Consider the following 23,177-nt stretch of genomic DNA (forward strand, 5'->3'; position numbering starts at 1 on the left):
TTCATTTTCATTTGTCTCCAGGTATTTTTTGATGTCTTCTTCGATTTCTTCATTGACCCAGTCGTTGTTCAGTAGCATTTTGTTTAATCTCCACATATTTGTGGCTTTTCTGATTTTCTCCCTATAGTTGATTTCTAGTTTCATACTGTTGTTGTCAGAAAAGGTGTTTGGTATTATTTCAATCTTCTTAAATTTATGGAGACTTGTTTTGTGGCCTAATATGTGATCAATCCTGGAGAATGTTCCATGTGCATTTGAAAAGAACATGTATTCTTTGGTTTTTGGATGGAATGCTCTGTATATATCTACTAGGTCCATCTGTTCTAGTGTGTCATTTAAGGCCAATGTTTCCTTATTGATCTTCTGTTTGGATGATCTATCCGTTGGTGTACGGGGAGTGTTAAATTCCTCTACTATTATTGTGTTACTGTCTATTTCTCTTTTTATGTCTGTTAATAATTGCTTTATATATTTAGGTGCACCTACATTGGGTGCATAGATATTTACAAGTGTTATGTCCTCTTGTTGGATTGTTCCCTTGATCATTATGTAATGCCCTTCTTTGTCTCTTTTTACAGTTTTTGTTTTAAAGTCTATTTTTTCTGATATGAGTACTGCTACCTCAGCTTTCTTTTCATTGCCATTTGCGTGGAGTATCTTTTCCATCCCTTCACTTTCAGTTTGTGAGTGTCTTTAGGTCTGAAGTGTGTCTCTTGTATGCAGCATATATATAGGTCTTGTTGTTTTATCCAGTCAGCCACCCTATGCCTTTTCATTGGAGCATTTAGTCCATTGATGTTTAAAGTAGCTATTGATAAGTATGTACTTACTGCCATTTTTTAACTTTTTTTTCTCAGTGTTTTAGTAGTCCTTCTCTGTTCCTTTCTCCTTCTATACAGAATTGATTGTCTCTTTAGTTTGACCTCTGTCTGAAAGCTGTACTCTTTAACTCCTGTCCTCCCTCATTTTATGTTTTTGATATCATATCTAACCTCTTTTTTGTGCATTTGTATCCATTACCCTCTTATCATGGAAATAGATAATTTTCCCTCTTTGTGGTCTTCTCTTTTCCCCTTAAATCAGTCCCTTTAACATTTCTTGTAGCACTGGTTTCTTGGTAACAAACTCCTTTAATTTTTGCTTGTCTGGGAAATTTTTGATCTCTCCTTCCATTTTGAATGATAACCTTGCTGGGTAGAGTATTCTTGGCTGTAAGTTTTTTCCTTTTAGCACTTTAACTATATCGTGCCACTCTCTTCTAGCCTGTAAAGTTTCTGCTGAGAAGTCAGGTGACAGCCTTATGGGGTTTCTTTTGTATGTAACTTGTCTTTCTCTTGCGGCTTTTAGGATTCTCTCTTTATCTTTAATTCTGGACATTTTGATTATGTTGCATCTTGGTGTGGGCCTCTTTGGGTTTATCTTGTTTGGGGCTCTCTGTGCTTCCTGTACCTGGATATCTGTTTCCTTCCTTAGGTTAGGGAAGTTTTCACCTATTATTTCTTGAAATAGATTCTCTGCCCCTTTGTCTTGCTCTTCTCCTTCCGGGACGCCTATAACACGGATGTTAGTGCGCTTGATATTGTCCCAGAGGTCCCTTAGACTGTCCTCACTCTTTTTAATTCTTTTCTCTTTTACCTGTTCAGCTTGGGTAATTTCTTCTAGTCTTTCGTCCAGCTCGCAGATCCGTTCTTCTGTATCCTCTACTCTGCTTTTGAGTCCCTCTAGTGAATTTCTCATTTCCAGTATTGTATTCTTCATTTCTGATTGGTTCTTTTTTATATCTTCCATTTCTTTGTTGACATTCTCACTGAGTTCATCTATTCTTCTCCCCAGATCAGTGAGCATCCTTAACACTCTTTGTTTGAACTCCCTATCCGGTAGGTTGCTCATTTCTGTTTCACTTAGTTCCTTTTCTGGGGTTTTGTCTTGTTCCCTTACTTGGAATGTATTCCTTTGCCTCCTCATTTTGTCTCTTTCCCTGTGCTTGTGTCTACGTATTAGGTAGGTCAGCTACGTCTCCTGCTCTTCGATAGGTGACCTTATATAAGCGATGCCTTAGGAGTCCTGCAGTGTGCTTCCCTCAGTTCTCAATGTTCCAGGGGTGACCCCTATGTGTGCTACATGTGTCCTTCTGTTGTGGCCTGTTTGCTCTCCCTGTAGGCGCCCAGGGAGGCCAAGTTATGCTCCTGGCCAGCTGTAGTAATGCTCAGCTGCTTGTAGTTGTTGTGGGCCCTTCAGTCTCTTTATCAGGTGTGGGGATCCCCAGCACAGTTGGCTGCAAGTTCTAATAGCACATTTGTGTTGCAGTATTTCTTTTAAGTGAGTAGGCCCCCAGCGTGGCAGGTTGTTAGGCTCAGGGGCTTACAATTGCTATAAGCTTCCAGCCTTTAGGTCTCTTGTCAGCTCTCTGAGGATTGCAGCTGGGTGGGGCTGGCCTCAGGCACGGGAGCACCCAATTGTTTCAGGCTTTGGAAGGTGGGGCAAACCCCCTATGTGGGTCTTTGAGAAGCACAAGTCTTCTGCAGCTGACAAGCCCTGCCACCCACAGGTCCACACACACAGTCAACACAGTCCTGCTCTGTGTGCACACCCTGACCTCTTGAAGTGGACCTAGTCTCTCCACAGCCGGAGCCCCACACACTCCACCACTGCCCCACACTCTCCACCTGCTCCTTGTGCATGCCCTGCCCCACTGAAGTGGGCTCAATTGCCAGGTTGCAGAGAATCCAGTCACCAATCTCTGCAGGCCCACAAGTTGCCTGAGGGCTTGTTGTTGGGTGGGGCCAGTCTCTAGGGTGGGCTGCCTGCCCTGGCTGAGCTGGATTAAATCGGTGCTGTACTGAGTGGGGCAGACCTTGGCTAGCAGGCCCCAGGGAGAACTACAATGGTGTCTGTGTCAGCACGCCCACACCAGGCCACAACAATGGCCGCCGCCAATGTCCCAGTCCCTGGAGAGGTCTCACCTCTCAGCGAGATGCACTCAGGGCATATCAGGTGAGTCTCTTTTCACCAAAGCACTGTGCACCTTTCTTTCTGGTGATTTTAGGTTGCTTTCTGAAATGGGTGAGTTTGCACGTGGGCCCTTTAAGAGCCGGTTTTAATGTCTTTGTGAACCAGCTTTTCTGGGGGTACTCCCCAATGTTTCAGTAGCAGGCAAAGTCAGATATTATGCCACTTGTCTCGATTGTGCTGGGTCCACAAAATGCCCACAGTGGGGGCACTCCCCGGCTCAGGGCCCCGCTCCTCCAGGAAGGCTGCGTACCTGTGGGCTGCTCCTGCACAGCCGTGAGGTGCTGTGGCTTGTGAAGGTGGTGTTTTTTCTGTCCAGAAGGGAGTTTCTGCCTCTTCCACCTCAATTAGGATTGTCCTCTGTTGCAGGAGTTCCTCTTATCCAGTTTTCAGTTCTGTCTCAGGGGTAATTTTTCCATGAGTAGTTGTCAATTGGCTGTGTCTGTGGGAGGAGGTGAGTTCAGAGTCTGCTTACGCCACCATATTGACTTCTCTGATTTCTGTATATTTGTATTGCATTTGGTCATTTTGCTGAATTTTCTTGTTGTTCATAATACTTTTTTAGTGAATTCTCCTAGGTTTTCCAGGTATATAACTCTACTGTACACAGATAATTTAACCTTTTCCTTTCCAATTTGTATACTTTATGTATCTTTTGCTTCTCTAATTGCTTGGCTAGTACGTGCAGAAAAATGTTGAATAGTGGTGGTGATGAGGGACATCCTTGTCTTATCTTTGCATCTTAATGAGATAATTCTTGTGTTTCTTTATTAAGCATGACACTAGCTTTGGAATTGGATGCATATATTTTATGTTAAGGAAGTGTGCATATATTCCTATTTTATTAAAAGCTTTATTTTATTAAGAGCAGATGTTGAAGCATAAGAACTTTTTCAGAAGTTTTGGAGAATAATGCTTAGAATAAATAATAAGAAACATAATGGAAAATATTGATATATTTGATTAAAGTTAAAAACCTCTGTTCTTCAAAAGAAACCACAAGGAAAATTAGAAGAACTCCTACAAATTAATATTTTTGGCATATGAACTTTACAAATTAATAAAAAAGACTTATGACCCAATAGAAAAATAGGCAAAAGACATAAACAGATGGATATTGAATTTTCTCAAATGTCTTTGCAGCATATTTGGAGATGATCTTTGATAATTTCCTCTCTCTCGCTCTCTCTCTCTCTATTTATTCCAGGAATAAATTCCACTTGTTGATTTAATATGATTCTGGATTCTGTTTGCTGATATTTTAATTAGACAGTTTGCACTAGACATTTTTGAAATGCTCATCTATAGTTTTTATTTTTTTGTGTACTGTCTCTCTCAGGTTTAGGTATTACTTCAATATTTTATTTATATATGCCTTTTTTCTATACTCTGGAATAGTTTAAGTAGTACTGGAATTATTTGTCTTTAAAAATTTGGTAGATTTTCCCCTATGAAACAATCTGGATAAGGTACTTTTATTTATTTATTTATTTATTTATTTACTTATTTATTGTCGAGGAAAATTTGCCCTGAGCTAACATCTGCTTCCAATCTTCTTCTTTTTGTATCCGAGCTGCCGCCACAGCATGGCCACTGAGAGACAAGGGATGTAGGTCCACACCCAGGAACCAAACCCGGGCTGCTGAAGTGGAGCACACTGAATTTAACCACTATGCCAATCGGGCTGGCCCGAGGTACTTTTATAGATGGTGTGTGTGTGTGTGTGTGTGTGTGTGTGTGTGTATGTACTGATAAGGGGGTGGCAGTGAGTAACTCTGCCAACTTTTTCTATTTCTTCTCTCTTAATTATTCTTTAGGTTTTTTAGAATCAGTTTTATAAATTATATTTCTTGAAAATTACCTAATTTCTACCTCTGCTTCCCTCTTATATTACATCTTCACTGTGAAAATAGCTTCCTAACTTCTCCCTCTGCTTTCTATTTATCTCTCCACACCAATCCTTTCTCCACAGTGCTGCCAGAGTTGTATCTCTAAAACATGGATCTGGTGCTCTCATTATTCTGCCTAAGCAAAATCCATAAAAACCTTTCAATGACTCCTAGATAAACTAAGACCAACCTGACTACTATGTGCTGTACTAGTCTCATCTGCCTTGACTCATGTGGTTTACTCCCCCTGAAGTGTCCTTCTCATTTCCTTCACTATTCCTCAGCTGGTGAAATATCTTAAGGGCTAGATTCATTATGAGCTCCTGAAGTCAATGCTTGTATTCTATTCATCTTCATATCTTCGGTGCTGGTGTCTAGGACACGCGTGATCATAGCATATAAGTAATCAGTACATATTTGCTGAGTCACATTGGCTTTACGTATTTGTTTTCATGTTGATTGGATATGTGTGTGGTTATCAAGGTGATTCCTTATGAGATAAATACAGCTGAAAGTGTTGGTTATGGGGAGGTTGGTACAGACATGGTTTATAGACATCAGGACTTGGCTTCGAGCATGCCTACTATTTGATCAAGGGTGACAGGATTCCTCCCCTACCTAAGTGTAATACAGGCACACATATACACACTTGCACACACACATGCAAACATGCACATTTCAGGAGGCTAGTGTGGTAACTGACTCAGTTGATCAGTTTATGTCGGCTTGAATATCTGCCTGATGTTTGAGATCCCAGAGAAAGGTCAAATCTTAGAGTTTTTTTCTAAGAGCAGTTAACAGCCTTTCCCTTGTGCTTTTCCTGATCCAGAGACTGAAAGTATTCCCTAGTCTGTCCATCAGCACTGAATGAGCATTTGAATTTAGGAGTCAGGCTAATATTTCTGTTGGCAGCTTTTTTCCTTTAAGGATGAAAATCTATGTTCTAAGTTTAAATTGCAGAGATTCAAAACTAAATGCCACATAGGAAACCAAATACTTCACTCTGCTTCTCAACAATATCAAGCTCTGCCACTATTGCCAGGCAGCTACTAGGGTAAGTGAGGTTGGATTTCTATTCTTTTACTCAGACTCTCCAGGTCTCTCTGCTTGACTGGCAGTGATGTCATACTAGTGCTGATGTTTGTATAATATTTGTGCATCTGAAGAATAACAATAAACTTTTTTGAAACAACATTCAAAATCAGGTCATTTTAAATTAATGCTTGTTTGTGCTTTGTTCTATAGATGAAGAAAAAATACATGAGATTCATAGATTTTCAGTTTTTATATTCATTAAACAAAACCACTCATCTTGAAAACAGTATTCACATGTTTTTACACTCATTCTACTTGATAGTTTCCTTACAACTTAGATGAATTATGGTTGTGTTTTTTACAATTGATTAAAGCCTAAAGTCACTATTAATGTGTACACTAGAACTTGGAAAATATAGTTTTCTGGAGTGTATATATCTTTTATTTGTCTAGAATGGGAAAAAACCTGCCACACACAATCTTATTCCCAACTGAAATTATATTTTGGCTTTTCAATTTTTATCTGTATACTTTAGGAAATTGTTCCTGTATGAGTCCCATACCAGATAACAGAAATAGAATGTCCACAGTAACTCCCGGCATCTTTTGGTGTTTTGTTCTCTTTTGTTCCCTTCACAGCCATCTTAATCCTTTTATTGCAGCTGCATAAATATATTTTACGGATCTCACATTCCTCCAAAGTCATATTAGAATCCAAATAAGATCATACCAACACGATAGCAATAAGATCTTGAAACAGAGTAATATATCAGTAGTAGAGCTAAAAATGGTTCCCTTAGACTTTGAGCCCTAAGATTCTGTCTACATCATTGGGATAAAGGAAGGAGGATAAAATAATGGATTTGGACTTTCTTAGAGTGATCTGGCTGGCAGTATGAATTCTCAACATTACACTTATAAAGAAGACTTTCAGGCTTTGGGGGAAAAACCTTGCTTTAGTTATTGAGTATTCCAGAAGGAGTTTTGGTGGATGTAAGAGGGACAGTCAGAGAGGAGCAGGTACCAGGGGGAGGGTTAGAGTTAACCTAGGGGCTGACTAGGAGGGCAGAAGGAAAAGAAACAACAATGAGAGTGGACCTAAAAAGAGAACAAGTGTCCTTGGGGTGGAACTCAGCTCTTGGGGCAGCAGCCCCAGGTGTAAATTGACCCAGCTTGTTTCAGACAAGACCCTGGATTCAGCTCTTGACTTGGCAATTTACTAGCTTTCTCCAAAGGAAAGTTACTTCACTTTTCTGAGTCTTGTTTTCCATATCTTAAAATGAGAAAAATAATACCCATTTTCTAGGGTTATTGTGAAGATTAGAAGAGATAAACAAAGATAACATATGCAAAACTCTCAGTCTAATACTTGGCACGCAGTAAGCACTTGACAAACGTTAATTTTCTTTTCTATCTCCGGGTTCTTTCTTATCCTCCCAATGCCCAGGAGTTAATGGAGAAGGTCTCCAAATGCAGAATTTGGTTGTTTTCCCATTAACCTTTTATTTTATTTTATTTTATTTTATTTTGGGGGGGGGAGATTGGCCCTGAGCTAATATCTGTTGCCTATCTTCCTCCTTTTCTCCTTTTTTCTCCCCAAAACCCCAGCAGACAGTTGTATGTCATAGTTGTATATCCTTCTAGTTGCTCTATGTAGGACACTGCCTCAGCATGGCTTGATGAGCAATGTGTAGGTCTGCACCCAGGATCCGAACCTGTGAACCCCAGGCTGCTGAAGCGGAACATGCGAACTTAACTGCTATATCACCTTTTAAATATGGCCTCACCATGGCCTTCATTCTAGTAGAAACCAAATTGTGTTGATGCACACTCAAGAAATTATAGGAGTGAATGTTCAGAAGGTTCCTACTACTCTTCCCAGAATATAGTAGGCTTTGATAAAAAGGCACATATTGTGATTTCACAAGTTCTCAGTCTCGCTGACTTGGTGAGATGGACCTGAGTTGGCTGGAAGCTGTGATCTCCATATAGACCACTTCAGATAGATGGGCACTTCCTTTAGTCCCCACCATCACCTTGGATTTTCTTACTAGTACATCTTTACTTCCATTCCCAGTATAAGGCCAAGATATTTCTTTTAGCTCTTGGTAAAGGGATTTCCCTTGATTTTTAAACTCATTTCCTTCCTCTTCATTAGGTTACTTGTCAATTAATTGGGAAAACTTCCCTGATACTCTTGGACCAGGCTAGGCCTGCTTTATATGCTGTCCTTGTTTTTGATAGTCCTTAGTACAATTATAATTAGAGTAATTATTTGTGTATATAGTGAACTCCATGTCCTGTTCTCTGCTGCATTTTTAGTAACTCTTATTGTTCTTGATCATGAGAGGAGATCAATAAATACCCATTGATTGAATGCACATATAAATAAACTGACCAGTCTCAGAAGATGAATTAAGTTATTAATTGGTCTTCACTTAAGTTTAAAATTTGGCTTCAAATATACAACTAGGCTTTAGTTAAAACTCCAAAGCTCTCTGAGTACTCTCCCATGTGCAGTGCTGCTTGTGGTAAACCTGCTCCCATAGGGGGTAGTTGTGGCACAACTGACTGCTTATTTTAATTATATAATGGAAAACAATTAGGGTGAGAGCTTTCCTTATATACCTACTTTCCTAACTTGGAATAATTTTTGTACTCACTCAAAACAGTATCAAGTTCATAAAAAACCAATTCTAATGTACAGTCTACAAGAAAGTGAAGTTTTATCCAACTCCACTAACTTCATTGAGTTACTCTGCACTGGGCCAGTGGTTCTCAAACTTTAGTACACATCAGAATCACCTGGGGGGCTTGTTACAACCCAGATTGCTTATTATTGGGGACATCGACGTCACACTTTCAATGACTGATAAAATGACTAGACAGGACATTATCAGGGAGATAGAACTGAACAATACCATCAAACAACAGGATCGAATTGACATTTATGGAACACTCCATCCAACAAAAACAGAGCACACATTCTTTTCAAGCACCATAGAACAGTCACCAAAATAGACCATATCCTGGGTTATTAAATAAACGTTAAGCAATTTAAAGAATTGAAATCACACAGAGTATGCTCCCTGACCATAATGGAATGTAGCTAGAAAACACTAACAGAAAGACAACAGGAAAATCTCCAAGCACTTAGAAATGAAGCAACACATTTCTAAATAATGCATGGATCAAAGAAGAAATCTCCAAGGAAGTTTAAAAATACATAAAACTTAATGAAAATGAAAGAACAGTATATTAAAATTTGTGGAATGCAGCTAAAGCAATGTGGAGAAGACTCAATGCTTATGTTAGAGAACAGGAAAGATCAAATCAATAACCTAAGTTCCTACCTCAAGAAATTAGAAGATGAGATAAAAACAAACCCAAAGCAAGCAGAGGGATGGGTAGCAGATATCAAAGTAGCAGAAATCAGTGAAATTCAAAATAGGAAAACATTAGAGAAAATTAATGAAGCAAAAAACTGGTTCTTTGAAAAAAATCCACAAAATTGATAAACCTCTAGTAAGACTGACAAAGATAAAAATAGAGAAGAAACAAATAATCAATATCTATAATGACAAGGAATATAATTATAGATCTTGCAGCATTTAAAAGGATAATAAGGGATAAATATGAACAACTTTACACTCATAAACTCGACAACTTAGAAGAAATAAACCAATTCCTCAAAAACCACAATTTACCAAAACTCAGCCAAGATGAAATAGATAACTGAATAGACCTACAATAATTAAAGAAATTGAATGTATTATTTAAAAACTCTTAAAAAAATAAATTTCCAGGCCCAGATGGCTTTATTGGAGAATTTCATAAAACATTCAAAGAATTAACACAAATTTTACATAATCTCTTCTTGGAAATAGAAGAGGAGGGAACATTTCACAACTCATTTTATGAGGCCAGTGTTTCCTGGATATCAAAAAATAGAAATATGCCCCCAAAAGAAAACTGAAGACTAATAACTCTCATGAACTTAAGTGTAAAAATCCTCAACAAACTTTTAGCAAATCCAATACAACAATATATAAAAGGAATAATACACCATATCCAAGTGGGATTTATTCCAGGTATACAATGTTGGTTCGACATCTGAAACTCAATCAATGTAATACACCATGTCAACAGGCTAAAGAAGAAAAATCACATGATCATACCAATTTATGGAAAAAACATTTGGCAAAATTAAACACTCATTCGTGATAAAACTCTCAGCACACTAGGAATACAGGAGAACTCTTTCTAACTCATGAAGAGTATCAACATAAACCCTACAGCTGACATCATAATGAGGAAAGACTAAATCCTTTTCTTCTAAGATCGGGAACAAGTTAAGGATGTCTGCTTTCATTATCCTTATTAACAGAATGTCTGAAGTCCTAGTCAGTGAAATAAGGCAAGAAAAAGAAATAAAATGCAGACAGATTGCAAAAGAAGAAATAAAACTGTCTTTATTTGCAGATAACATGACTGTCTATGTAGAAAATCTCAAGGACTCTTAAAAACAAACAAACAAACCAAAAATTCCTAGAAAGAATATATGAATTCAGTAAGGTCCCAGAATCCTAGATCAGCACACAAAAATCAATTGCTTTTCTATATACTGACAACAAACAAGTAGAAACAAAAATGAAAAAAACAATACCATTTACAGTTGGTTGCTCCAAAGAAAATAAAATATTTAGATATAAATCTAACACAACATGTACCAGATTGGTATGATGAATATAATAAAATGCTGATGAAATAAATCAAAGAAGACCTGAATACTTGGAGAGACATACTCTGTTCATAGATTGGAAGATTCAACATGGTAAAATTGTCAATTCTTCCTCAATTGATTGTTAGATTTAACTCAATCCCTACCAAAATCCCAGCAAGGTTTTTTTTTGTAGATATAAACAAGAGTATTTTAAAAATTATATGGAAAGAGAAAGACTCTAGAATAGCCAAAAGAATTTTGAAAAAGAAGAATAAAGTCGGGGGAAACACCCTTCTTGATGTTAAGTCTTACAGTATAGCTACAATAGTCAAGACAGTGTGGTACTAGCAGAGGGGTAGATGCATATAAGTCAATGAAACCGAATAGAGGACCCAGAAATAGCTCCACGCAAATATGGATCACAGGTCATATTTGATAAAGGAACAAAAGCAACTCAATGGAAGAGTGATAGTCTTTTCAATAAACGGTGCCAGAGCAATTGGACATGAGAGGCAAAAAAAAAAAAAAATAACATCAATCTAAACCTCACACATTACACAAAAATTAACTCGAAATAGATCATGGACTGAAATGTAAAGCATAAAACTATAAAACTTCTTAGAAAAAATAGGAGAAAAATCTTTGGGACCTAGGACTAGGCAAAGAGTTCTTAGACTTGACACCAAAAGCATGATCCATAAAAGGAAAAATTAATAAGTTGAACTTCATCAAAATGAAAACTTTTGCTCTGTCTCGACAGAACAAATAACGTGCACAGACTTCACTGAAGAAGATATACAGATAGCAAATAACCACATGAAAAGATTCTCAACATCAATAGCTATTAAAGAAATGCAAATTAAAGCCATGATGAGATTCACTACACACCTATTAGAATGACTAAAAGTTAAAAGGGAAACATAATAATAACATCAAATTCTGGTGAGGATATGGGGAAAGTAGATCACTCGGATACTGCTGGTGGGAATGTAAAATGGTACAGCCATTCTAGAAGATAGTTTGGCAGTTTCTTTTAAAACTGAAAATGGACATATTTGATCCAGCAATTGTATTCTAAGGCATTTACGCAGAGAAATGAAAACTATTTGCCTGTAGAAATTTGTACATGAATTTGTAATAGCCTCAGATTGGAAACTACCTAAATTATCCTTCAATAAGTGAATGGTTGGGCTGGCCCGCAGCTTAGCGGTTAAGTGCGCACGCTCCGCTACTGGTGGCCCGGGTTTGGATCCCAGGCGCACACTTACGCACCGCTTCTCCGGCCATGCTGAGACTGTGTCCCACATACAGCAACTAGAAGGATGTGCAACTAAGACATACAACTATCTACTGGGGCTTTGGGGAAAAAAAAGGGAGGAGGATTGGCAATAGATGTTAGCTCAGAGCCTGTCTTCCTCAGCAAAAAGAGGAAGATTAGCACGGATGTTAGCTCAGGGCTGATCTTCCTCACAAAAAAAAAAAAAATAAGTGAATGGTTAAACAACCTGTGGTACCTCCTTACCATGGAGTACTACTGAGTGATAAAAAGGAATGGACTTGGATGCGCATAACAACTTAAATGAACCTCAAGCAAATTATGCTGAGTGAAAAAAGCGAATCCCCAAAGGATATACACTGCATGGTTCCGTTTGAATAACTTTCATGAAATAGCATAATTATAGAGATAGAGAACAGATTAGTGGTTTCCAGGGAGTCAGGATAGGAGGAGGAGTGGGTATATGGGGGCTATAAAGAGGTAGTACAAGGGGGGTCTTGTGGTGATGCTACAGTTAAATATCTTGATTGTGGTGGTGGTTACATGAAGCTACACATATGATAAAATTGCATAGAGCTGCACACACACACACACACACACACACACACATAGAGGAGTACATGTATAACTAGTGAAATCTGAATAAGCTCTGTGGATTGTACTAACGTCAGTTTCCTGGTTTTGAAATTGTCCTATAGTTATGCAAGATGTTAACGTGGAAGAGCCTGGGTGAAGGGATGGGACCTCCTTGTATGAGTCTTCACACTTCCTGTTAATCTGTAATTACTTCAAAATAAAAAGTGAAAAATAAAAAAACCTGATTGCTGAGCCCTGCCCCCACAGTTTTTGATTCAGTAGATCTGGGGTGGGGCCTGAAAATTTGCATTTCCATACATTTTAAGATGCTGCTGCTTCTGGTCTAGAGACCATGTATTGGGAACTGCTTGGCACTCTTGGCACACTGTGGGAAATATGAAGACAAAAGGTAAGAATTTCTATGGTTAATCTGTTTATAATTTAGTGAGAATGACAGGTGAAAAATATAAGACAAGTGGGTATAATACAAATGCTGAAAAAGTCATAGTTCTAAGACTTTTCTAAGGAGTAATAGATTAAAACTGAGGGATCAAGGAAGATCTCATGGAAAGGGTGTGTTTGAGGAGCATATAAAGGGATGAGGAGAATTATAAGATGCACAATTATAAGATGCTCTGCATTTCAGGCAGAGCCCTATATGAGCAAAGGCAATGGGGAGAGAAAACTATTATTAGATTATTCAGGGAACAATGTTTATAGAACTTGAATGGAGTACAGGAAAAGTGTAGGAGGGTAATGAGAAACCAGATGAAAAGTTTGGTTTCAGAGGACCTTGCATGCCAGGCTAAGAACTTTGTTGTTGTTAGTGCTATTGAGTCAGTTTCACTCCTAGTGACCCTGTGTACAGCAAAGCAGAACCCTGCCCAGTCTTTTTGTGTCATCCTTTCACCTTCCCACACTGTTTCAGACAGTGTTCCGCTACTCTTCATAAAGTTTGCGTGGCCACTTTTTTCGGAAGTGGGTGGCCAGGTCCTTCTTCCTAGTCTGTCTTAGTCTGGAAGCTCCACTGAAACCTGTCCATCATGGGTAACCCTGCTGGTATTTGAAATACTGATGGCATAGCTTTCAGCATCATAGTGACACGCAGCTGCCCCAGCATGACAACTGACAGACAGGTGGTGTGGTTCTCTGACTGGAAATGAACTTGGGTCCTGGTGGTGAGAGCTCCGAATCCTAGCTACTAGACCACCAAGAACTTTGTACCCAATACTAAAAGCAGTGGAGACCAGTTGGAGTTTACTGAAAAATGTAATTGGAATTATACTCTAAAGTTTGAGTAGTTTTATTAATAAATACTAAAAATACAAAATTTGCAACTCCATTTATCATATTAGAATTGAGTGTAGTGTGGTGATCAATAGCTTAGGTTTTAGAGTTCCATAAACATGGGATCAAGTTCATCACCTACTCGCTGTGGAACCTTGTGTGTTTTACCTAGCTTCTCTGATCTCATTAGCCTTTTCGTATTTATTCTCTCATAATATGAAGGTAACAATCTCTGCTCTGCTATCAAGACCCTCATGGTCAATAAGACTCTGGCTTTCTCTCTGCGTTTGTTATCAGACAGTCACCATTTACCTGTTCTTGAAATCTTTCCTGCAGTTCATGCCTGCCTTCAGTTCTCTATGTACCCTAAGCTTCTGTATCTTCCATAGCCCTTCAATACGCTGGGCTCGGGTTATCACAGCATTAACTTTTCTTTTGAAGAGCATTATAGGCTTTAGAGTACCATGACCTCATCAGCCATCTTCTGTTAAAGAGATCAGTTACCTGGAGAATGCTCTTGGCCTTGGGCAGTGTAACAGAATAAATATGTAAAAAAACTCACCATCTTAATCACTAGAGCTTATTTTCTTTCTCATCAATATGATAGTCTCAAGCCAACTGTAAGTGGGACAGAAACAGTGAATTCTGTATAAATATCACTAATGTTATGTGACTAGCACATTACCCATGAACCTTTGTTTGGTCTTTTAGAATGGGCCTTTCAGTGTTGACTTTTAGTTGCGAGAGGTTTGATTCTCTGTCACTGCAAGGACTTGTAGCGTGAGAGCACATAATAGGGGCATGATGGATGCTGGCTGAATTGAATTGAATTCTCTAGTCTTAGAGAAATCCTGTCATTGGAAGAGAATATAGTTAATTCTCGTAGGACAAGAAGTATTGGTTGCAAGTTCTTATTGACATATTTGAGCAGAGTGGATTAAAATACCTACTTGCCAACACAATTAATGATCTATGTTATTTTATTTCATTTTCCCGTACAGCTTATCAGGGCTGATTCTGGGCAGAATTCTGAATTCAGAAAACAGTGTCTTCTTTTTCTCCCCTTTGTGACCTGTTACTTGTCCTTTGGTTAGATGTCACTGGACTTTTCCCTTTCCCTCACTTCTGTCTAAGTATACAAATGTTCAGATCTGAAGCCCCATTCTCCCCAAGCAATTCTTGCTACTTCCTCAAAATTGACTAATAAGATAAATAGTAGACAAATCATTTGTTTAGTAAAACCAAATCCAGGCTGATGTGTTCTTGGGAAAAGGTTAACACTCCAAATCCCTTTTCTTCCTCAGTAACTCAAGTACAGTCATGCGTGGCTTAATGATGGGAATATATTCTGAGAAATGCATCATTAGGCAATTTTGCCATTGTGAGACCATCATAGAGTGTACTTACAAAACCTAGATAGTGTAGCATACACCTAGGCTATATAGTACTAATCTTATGAGACCACCATTGTTATGTGGCCCATGACTACGTTTAATTATTGTCTTCGCAGGACCATACCTTTGGTCTAAATTCAAAGGAGTGATTTTTATGAGACTTTCAAGTCAGAAGGAAAGTGGTAGTCACTTCATAGAAAAGGAAAAGTGAAGGGAGGGAGCTAGTATTTGTTGAGGGCTTACTCTGGGCTAGGCATTTTGCTGCAAGATATATACACATGATTTCATTAAATCCACACACCACCCCTGGGAGATAGGTTCTGTTATTATTCCAATTTTCTGTATGAGGCAACTGAAACTTAAAGGAGGTTAAGTTAATCTCCCCAAAGTAAAAGAGAGAGCAAATGGTGAAACTGGACCCACATTCTCTACACTACACCTTTTTTTTTTTTTTTTTAATAATTTTATTTATTTTTTCCCCCAAAGCCCCGGTAGATAGTTGTATGTCATAGCTACACTTCCTTCTAGTTGCTGTATGTGGGACGCGGCCTCAGCATGGCTGGAGAAGCAGTGCGTCGGTGCGCGCCCGGGATCCAAACCCGGGGCAGCCAGCAGTGGAGCGCGTGCACTTAACCACTAAGCCACGGGCCGGCCCTCTACACTACATCTTAATGTGTCTTGAAACTGAACTACTTTCCGGGTTTCAGAGACCCAACTGTTGCTGTAAGAAATACAGACAAGGCTTAGTCCCTCAGCTTCCCATTATCAGTATCTCCTGGCACATGTGGGGCTCACATCTGTGAGTCTTTGCCTGCCTTTATGTGAAAGTGGGCACAAAACTAACCTCTTCTACTCGACACATAGCTATGTGCTGTGGTGTTGTGTGCCTGCATATGGCGAGGATGTAAGAGGCAGACCCCACCAAGCATGCACATTTGGCAGCTCTGTGTGGGTATGGAAGGGACAAGAAAGTTTCCTGTGATCCTTATTTTGGAGACTTTGAAAGTCAGTTAAAAGAAAGGAATTGTCTGGCTTTACAAGGAAGCCACCTTAGTTAAGCAAGAGGTTGCTATCCTTCCAGAAGGAGGTGACACAGTGCATGGAGGGACCTATGGCAGAGTTCATGAACTTTTGAGCAAAAGTACAGTGAGAACTTCACCAAGGACACCATGGAGGTACAAAGTCACATCCTACAGCCTCCATTTAGAACAAAAGACAAGTTCCTTCTGTCCTAACTAATGCATAGGCTCTTGGAGAAGTGTTCCTCTGCCCCTCCATCACCAACCCATCATGCTTTATATGGGTCATCAGTAGTAGAGGCACCTGGGGAAGGGAGGAGACAAGAAGGCAGAGAGAACAGGTGGCCCCCTCCTCCAACCCCATCTCCCTCTCCAGCTGCGCAGAACGCTGCCCAGGCTTGGAGAAGTACTTAAGAACAATAGTACCGGAGTGCCTGAAAGCTGTGGAAAGGGCTGGTGATCCTATTCCTTCGTAACTAAATTTTATTGTCCTTGTTTTCTCTCCCCTGTCTTCGCCAAACATGTGGGGGAGGAGTGGACCTGAAAAGCAACTTGGATAGCACTGTTAGAAACAATGCTAGAGATAATCATATGGAAAAATTGGAGGCTATTTCTAGAGTTGAATGTCAACAGAGGATACTGTAATAGCATAAGTCAAAGTGTCAAGGTTCTGAGGTGGATTGATGTAGTGCCTAGGCATTGTTTTGGATTTGTGCCTCCTCCTTTTCCCATCAGTGCTTGGCTCATTCTGCTCCCCTCCTGGAGTGGCCTCCCTCCTTGGCTCTCCTCACCAAATGCTTCATAGATGATGGTCCCCTCTGACTCTCTGCCTGGATCCCTAGTACTTCTCCTCTCCTTCAGCTGATTCCCCAACCTCAGCTCATTGTTGTCACAGCTCTTCTGAATCTGCCAGGCTCTGCTGTCCCCTCCTGGTTTGCTTGTCTCATTATTATCTATACTGCAGTGGTTTCAGGATTATGTTTGAAAGTGAGTGAATCTTCAAACTCTGATGGCACTAAAATTCAAGTGAAGGCTGCAGACCACACTGCCCAATCATCTGGGGCTCCCAGGTTCCTGGACTTGCTCGTTCTTCACAGTCCTTTTGTCCTTCCATCCTGGTGCACCACTAGGACCTATCCTGCTGACCACCACCAAGTGGGCATCGGGCTTGACCAATTAGCTATCACTGAGGACGGTTACATTTCACTCGCGAAACTGCCATCAACTGCACAATATTTGCAATCTTTTGGAGAGTGTGTCATCTAGGCAAGCGTGACAGAATCAGTGTGGCAGGAAAATAAAGATTCGTGTTTATTCTCTCTGTATTATCCCGCTTCTCTGATCCCTCCCCAGACAGGTAGCTAATCTTTTTTGAAGCAGCAAAAGTTGCTTGAAGTTTCTGCTAGTTTGTGAAAGCTTAATTTTGGTGTTGTTAACAGTAAATGCACTGAAGACATTTTGCTGAGTGTTCTGAGTGGGAGGAGAGGCTTTCAAGGGTCCTAAGAGGGAAGATGGGGATGTGCTTGCAGAGAGGTTTTTAGGGAATAGTTGGAACATTGGTGGGGACTTGTGTCCTGGGGTGGGGACAACATTTCAGAGGCTTAGGTACTTCCAGCCAGAAGCAGCAAGGCCTTGGGATAAAAGGAAATCCTTTGGGTTGGGAGACTGGGCATCTCTGATAACCAGAGTGGATCAGTTACTGGAGGAAAGCCCCAGATACTTTTACGTCATGTAAAAATGATGATGATGATGATGGTGGTGATAAATATTTACTGCACACTTAAGCGCCAGACATTAGCCTAAGAACTTTGTGTATATTAACTCATCTTACCATTCAGTAACCCTATAAAGTAGTTACTATCATTATCTCCATTGATTATTAGAGAGGTTAAGTTACCTACCCAATGTTACATACTAGTAAGTGGCAGAACCAGGAAACAAATCTAGGTAGTGCGGTTCCAGAGTCTTCAAAGAATGTCATTTCCAACTTCTCTAAATGAGAACAGGAGGCCTTTGCATGACCTTGAGTTGGGGGTGGCAATGAGTAGGAGGAAAAGAAACCCCATAATGACTAAAATTGAATTTCCCACCACCTGGTGGGACAGAGATTGAGTTTTATTTAGGTTCATAGAAAGGAAATAAAGAAATGTGATGTTTCTTGTATTCCTGGTTTTTGGACCAAGAGTCAAACATTTTTCTTATATAAAATAACTTATTTTCTAAATATTAGCATTACCACCAACAAATACAAGGGGAGTGGACTTCAGCCCACTTGGTTAATTTAATCCTGCATATTTTGTCCTCTCATCAGGTCTAGAGTGCTTGCTGATTCTCCCTAGCTGTGGTTCTCTGAAGAGGCCTCTCCCCACTGAGACCTACGGGGAAACACAGCTAGACGGTAAGTGAGCTGTGCACTCGTCGAAGATGGATACCATGGTAACCTCATGAAGGAGGGCCAGTGATTCTGAGTTAGGTGGGTGGGTCTTTGTAAAGACATACAAATGCATCTGCATGGATTAGACAACTTCCTGGTGTTTTTCTGTATTTGAAGTATATCATTATACTAAAACAAAACAAAACACAACTTTGGAAGAAAAATTTCTTTCCTTTTACCACCAGCTTGAGGTCACGATTTAGACAGGATTTCTTAAGGAGAAGTGAAAGAGGAAGAATAATTTAGATACTGCAGGCAGCTGTGATTTCAAGATGATTGTGAGCTGTGGAATAACCCATGATGGAGAGGTGGTAGCTACCTCTGAGAAGGAGTACCAGTTTGCAGCCACATGAATTTTCTGGCAGTTCTTTGAATAGGTTGAGTTTTTCTTCCCTGTGGACCTTTGCACTTGCTGGGCCTTTTGTCTAGAAATCTCTTCCTCAATTGTTCTCAGGGCTGGCTCCTCTCATCCTTCATGCCTCAGTTCAATGTCACTTCAAGCATTTCCTGGCCACTCTTTCTAAAATAGGTCCCTCTCCCTGTTCTACCTCTCGGCATCCTGCTTGTTTCCTCCATTGCACTATTATAATCTTAAATATTTTATTTGCTTACTTTTTAATCAAGTTATTTATTTGATCTGCACCCCATCCCCACTCCCCTGCCATAGCGTGAGTTCCATGAGGTTAGAGACCATGCTTGTTCTGTTCACTCCAGTACTCAGCGTAGTGTTTTGTACAAAGAATGTCATCAATTAGTATTTGTTGGATAATGTATGAATGAAACTCACAGGCATCAGGCTTGGATATACAATTGTAGTTCCTTTTTCCTCCACTTGGCAGTGCTGCGCTTGAATAAACACCTCTATGCTTATATCCATTTTTCCTCTTGATAGAATTCTTTCCGTTTTATTATCTTGATTTGACTGGGCCCTAGCCTTTAGCTCTGCAGAAGATTGCTCTGTTTGCTCCCCGTCAACCTGCTTCTCCACTACAGCTTTTACTGCTGGTTCCCACTACTTGACCTGGTTTCTCGCAACTTCTGCTGCTTTCTTCTTAGCAATAGCTCCTGTCTTTGTCCCTGACTGGACTGGGTCTTCCTTCTTTTCTTCTGCTTTAAATTCCCATAGCAGATGAGTTCCAACAAAAATAAAAATAATTTAATTGAACAAAAATAAGCTATTCTCCCACAAAAGAAAAACAAGAAGCAGATCCTAGCATAATTTTCTATCAGCAACTCATCTTAATTAAACAAATTTAAAAAAATTCGCGAATTAGTTGTTCAATTCCGTACTCCAATTGTGAGGCTTAACGAGTCTATTTTATTACGGGCAACTTTTGAAAGTTTCTCTAGAAAAAATACCTACGTTCACATCATGTCCTCCACAGAACTGAGTGCCCAAATTCTCTGAGTCAATTTATGTGATAAGAAATATCCTAAGATGTCCTTATTAAACCTCATCACTAGTTGGAAACCATGACACTGAAATTAGGGGAAGAATTCTTATCAGGAATCCCATGGCTTTCTCAGAAGAGACTAAAGTCTTTATCATTAAATGCCTTCATTAAAAGGAAGAGATTTGAGATTTTGAACTCCAGCCAAAAGGAAAAATCCTCCCCAAAGATCACAACTTTCTCTACTTTTTGATTGATGCCAAAGCATTTCTATTTTTGTGTCTGAACTGAAATCATATTATCTGCCTACTACCTAACTTCTGCGCTCTTTCAACACCCCCCGCCTCAATCAAGAATAGAACCATCCTCGGAAATTTACCCTTATCTTAGTTGGTGTCCCTTCTGTGCATCAGATGGAGGCTTTACATTATGTTTTGGGGGAGCAGGTGGGAGGAGCAGCTGGTCTGAGAAGAAGTGAGCAGCCTGAAACAGTAAAATTGAGAGGAGTGTGAGCGTGTGTGTGTGTGTGTGTGTGTGTGTATGTGTGAAAAGAGCAAGTGCCACAACATGAAAATTTGCCCAAGAAATTGTAAACCTTACAGTCTGTTCCCTCAAGCTAACAGTACAGTAAATGTACTAGGCAAAAAGTGAGTGAGACCCTAGACATCACGGAAATCAGAGCAGCAGAAACTTGGAATAACACTTACTGAGGCAAAGCAGTTTACAATGAACTTCAATGATACCTCATAGCATTACATTTTTGGATGTTTCTTTTAGTTATAATTCCATTTAAATCTTTAATTTATCCTGTGAGTATTTGTTGTGTCAGGTCCTGTCACAGGCTCTGGGGATGGCTGGAAACAAGGCAAAGAATCCACTCTCCTGGAATTTACTGATTTTTCTCTAAATGAAAGAACACTGAGGCTATTTTGGAATTGCTGTAACTTTTGCTTTTATACAATGAAATAAACACCATCCCTTTGTTTTAAGTTTCAATTTATTAGCAAATTATTTTAACATTTGGTCTGTTGCAACGATGCATTTTATAGAGCTATCTAATTTAAATCTTTCAACTTTTTATCTGGAATGTTACCTGAGATTCAAAGTCTAAATATCCTTATCAAACATTTATGTTAGCCCAGGATGATACATTTAAATGGAGATTATAAATTATAATTTTTATCTTTTTCATTGTGTGAGACTTTTCTTTATCTTCTATTTCATTAAAACCTAATTATATAATTAATTTGAAAGATAATGTAAGAACATTTTATAATATGAAAAACATGCATGGAGGTGTAAAATTAAGTCTCCTCTACTTCTCTCCTAGCCAGATTCTTCTCCCTGGAGGCAACCATCTTGTGAGGTTTCTTGTGAGTTTCTTCTGCATACTTCAAAAGATATTCATCACATAAACAAGCATATGTGTATATATTCTTTGCTTTTTGAAACACAAAAGGAATTAGAATACACATATTTTTCTGCACTCCCTCACCAACAATATGTCTCTTTTCATCCCATATCAGTACATAGAGAGCTCCTTTTAACAGCTGCATGGGATTCCAGTATACAAATATACTGTATTTTATTTAACCAGTTCCCACTGATAGATATTTAGATCTTTTGCAATCTTTCCAAATAATGCAGCGATGAATATCTTTGGACATGCATCATTTGGCAAATGTTCACATGGATCATAGGACACATTTCTGGAAGTGGAATTTCTGGGTCAGAGGTATGTGCACTTGTACTTTTGATATATATTGTCAAATTGCTCTCAGTTTAAGTTGTACCAATTTGCACTTAGTAATATGTAACTACCTTTTCCTAAACCTTGCCTAAAGACTATATTATCAAACTTTTGTTTTTTTTGAGGAAGATTAGCCCTGAGCTACCATCTGTTGCCAATCCTCCTCCTTTTTGCTGAGGAAGATTGGCCCTGGGCTAACATCCGTGCCCATCCTCCTCTACCTTATATAGGACACCACCACAGCATGGCTTGATAAGCAGGGCGTAGGTCCACTCCTAGGATATGAATCCGTGAACCCCAGGCTGCAGAAGTGGAGCCCGCGAACTCAACTCCTATGCCACGGGGCCAGCCCCAATGTTATCAAACTTTTTGATTTTTATTCATCTAATAGGTAGAAAATGATACCTCTTAGCAGCTTTAATTTATATTTCCCTTATTATGAGTAAGACTGAGCATCTTTTCGTATGTTTGAGATAGTCACATTTCCTTTGGTATAAATTTGTCTGTTCACAATCATTTTCTATTGGGTCATTGTTTGGTGTTACTGACCAAGAAATAAAGTGGAATTTAGCCCTAGTCTAATGCAAAATATGCTGCAAATATTTTACCCAGTTAATTGTCTTTTCAACTTGTTGTGGTGTTTTGTTTTCTTTTTGCCATGCAGAGTTTTTATGTAGTTGAATTTATTAACCTTTCACCTTATGTTCTCTAGGATTTGTGCTATATTTAGAAAGGCCTTCGTACTTCAAAATTATAAAAATAATCCTCTCGTTTTCTTTTCATACTTTCATGGTTTTTTTTTTTTTGTGAGGAAGATCGGCCCTGAGCTAACATCTGCCAATCCTCCTCTTTTTTTGCTGAGGAAGACTGGCCTGGGCTAACATCCATGCCCATCTTCCTCCACTTTATATGGGACGCCGCCACAGTGTGGCTTGACAAGCAGTGCATCGGTGCACGCCCAGAATCAGAAACATTGAACCCTGGCCGGCCGCAGCGGAGATTGCGCACTTAACTGTTTGCGCAACCGGCCGACTCCTTTGTTTTGTTTTTAGCATTTAAATATTTAAGACCTCTGGAATTTATTTTGGTGCAGTTATGATACTAGGACAAATTGAATTGGTTCAGACTAAGTTCAGCTGAGAATAATAAATAAACGTAAAGTAATGATGTATTAAACAAAATTGAGGTTTATGTTTCTGTCCCATGGAGGCAGTGGGTCCAGAGCTTGCATAGTGTTGCATGATATGAGGCTATTTATGCTCTTTCCATCTGATTGCTTCACTCTGAGAAACTTTCATTTCCAAGGTCACTTTATAGTCCAAGATGGCTGTTGGAGCTCCAGCCAAAACATCTGGATTCCAGCCAGCAGGAAGGAGAAAAAAATGAAGAAAGGC

General features: G+C 39.3%; 1 long non-coding RNA gene across 1 annotated transcript; it reads left to right on the top strand.

Annotated features, from left to right (window-relative positions):
- Positions 1-4,586: 4,586 nt before the first annotated feature.
- On the top strand, positions 4,587-21,762 carry LOC147915826 (uncharacterized). The gene is made up of 4 exons (XR_015553741.1): positions 4,587-4,703; positions 18,520-18,606; positions 21,364-21,406; positions 21,681-21,762. It is a non-coding gene; the product is annotated as an uncharacterized LOC147915826 (long non-coding RNA).
- The last annotated feature ends 1,415 nt before the right edge of the window (positions 21,763-23,177 follow it).

The sequence above is a fragment of the Ceratotherium simum genome, chromosome 12 (assembly GCF_057802395.1).
Source record: "Ceratotherium simum simum isolate JZ-2026a chromosome 12, ASM5780239v1, whole genome shotgun sequence".
Lineage (NCBI taxonomy): Eukaryota > Metazoa > Chordata > Mammalia > Perissodactyla > Rhinocerotidae > Ceratotherium > Ceratotherium simum.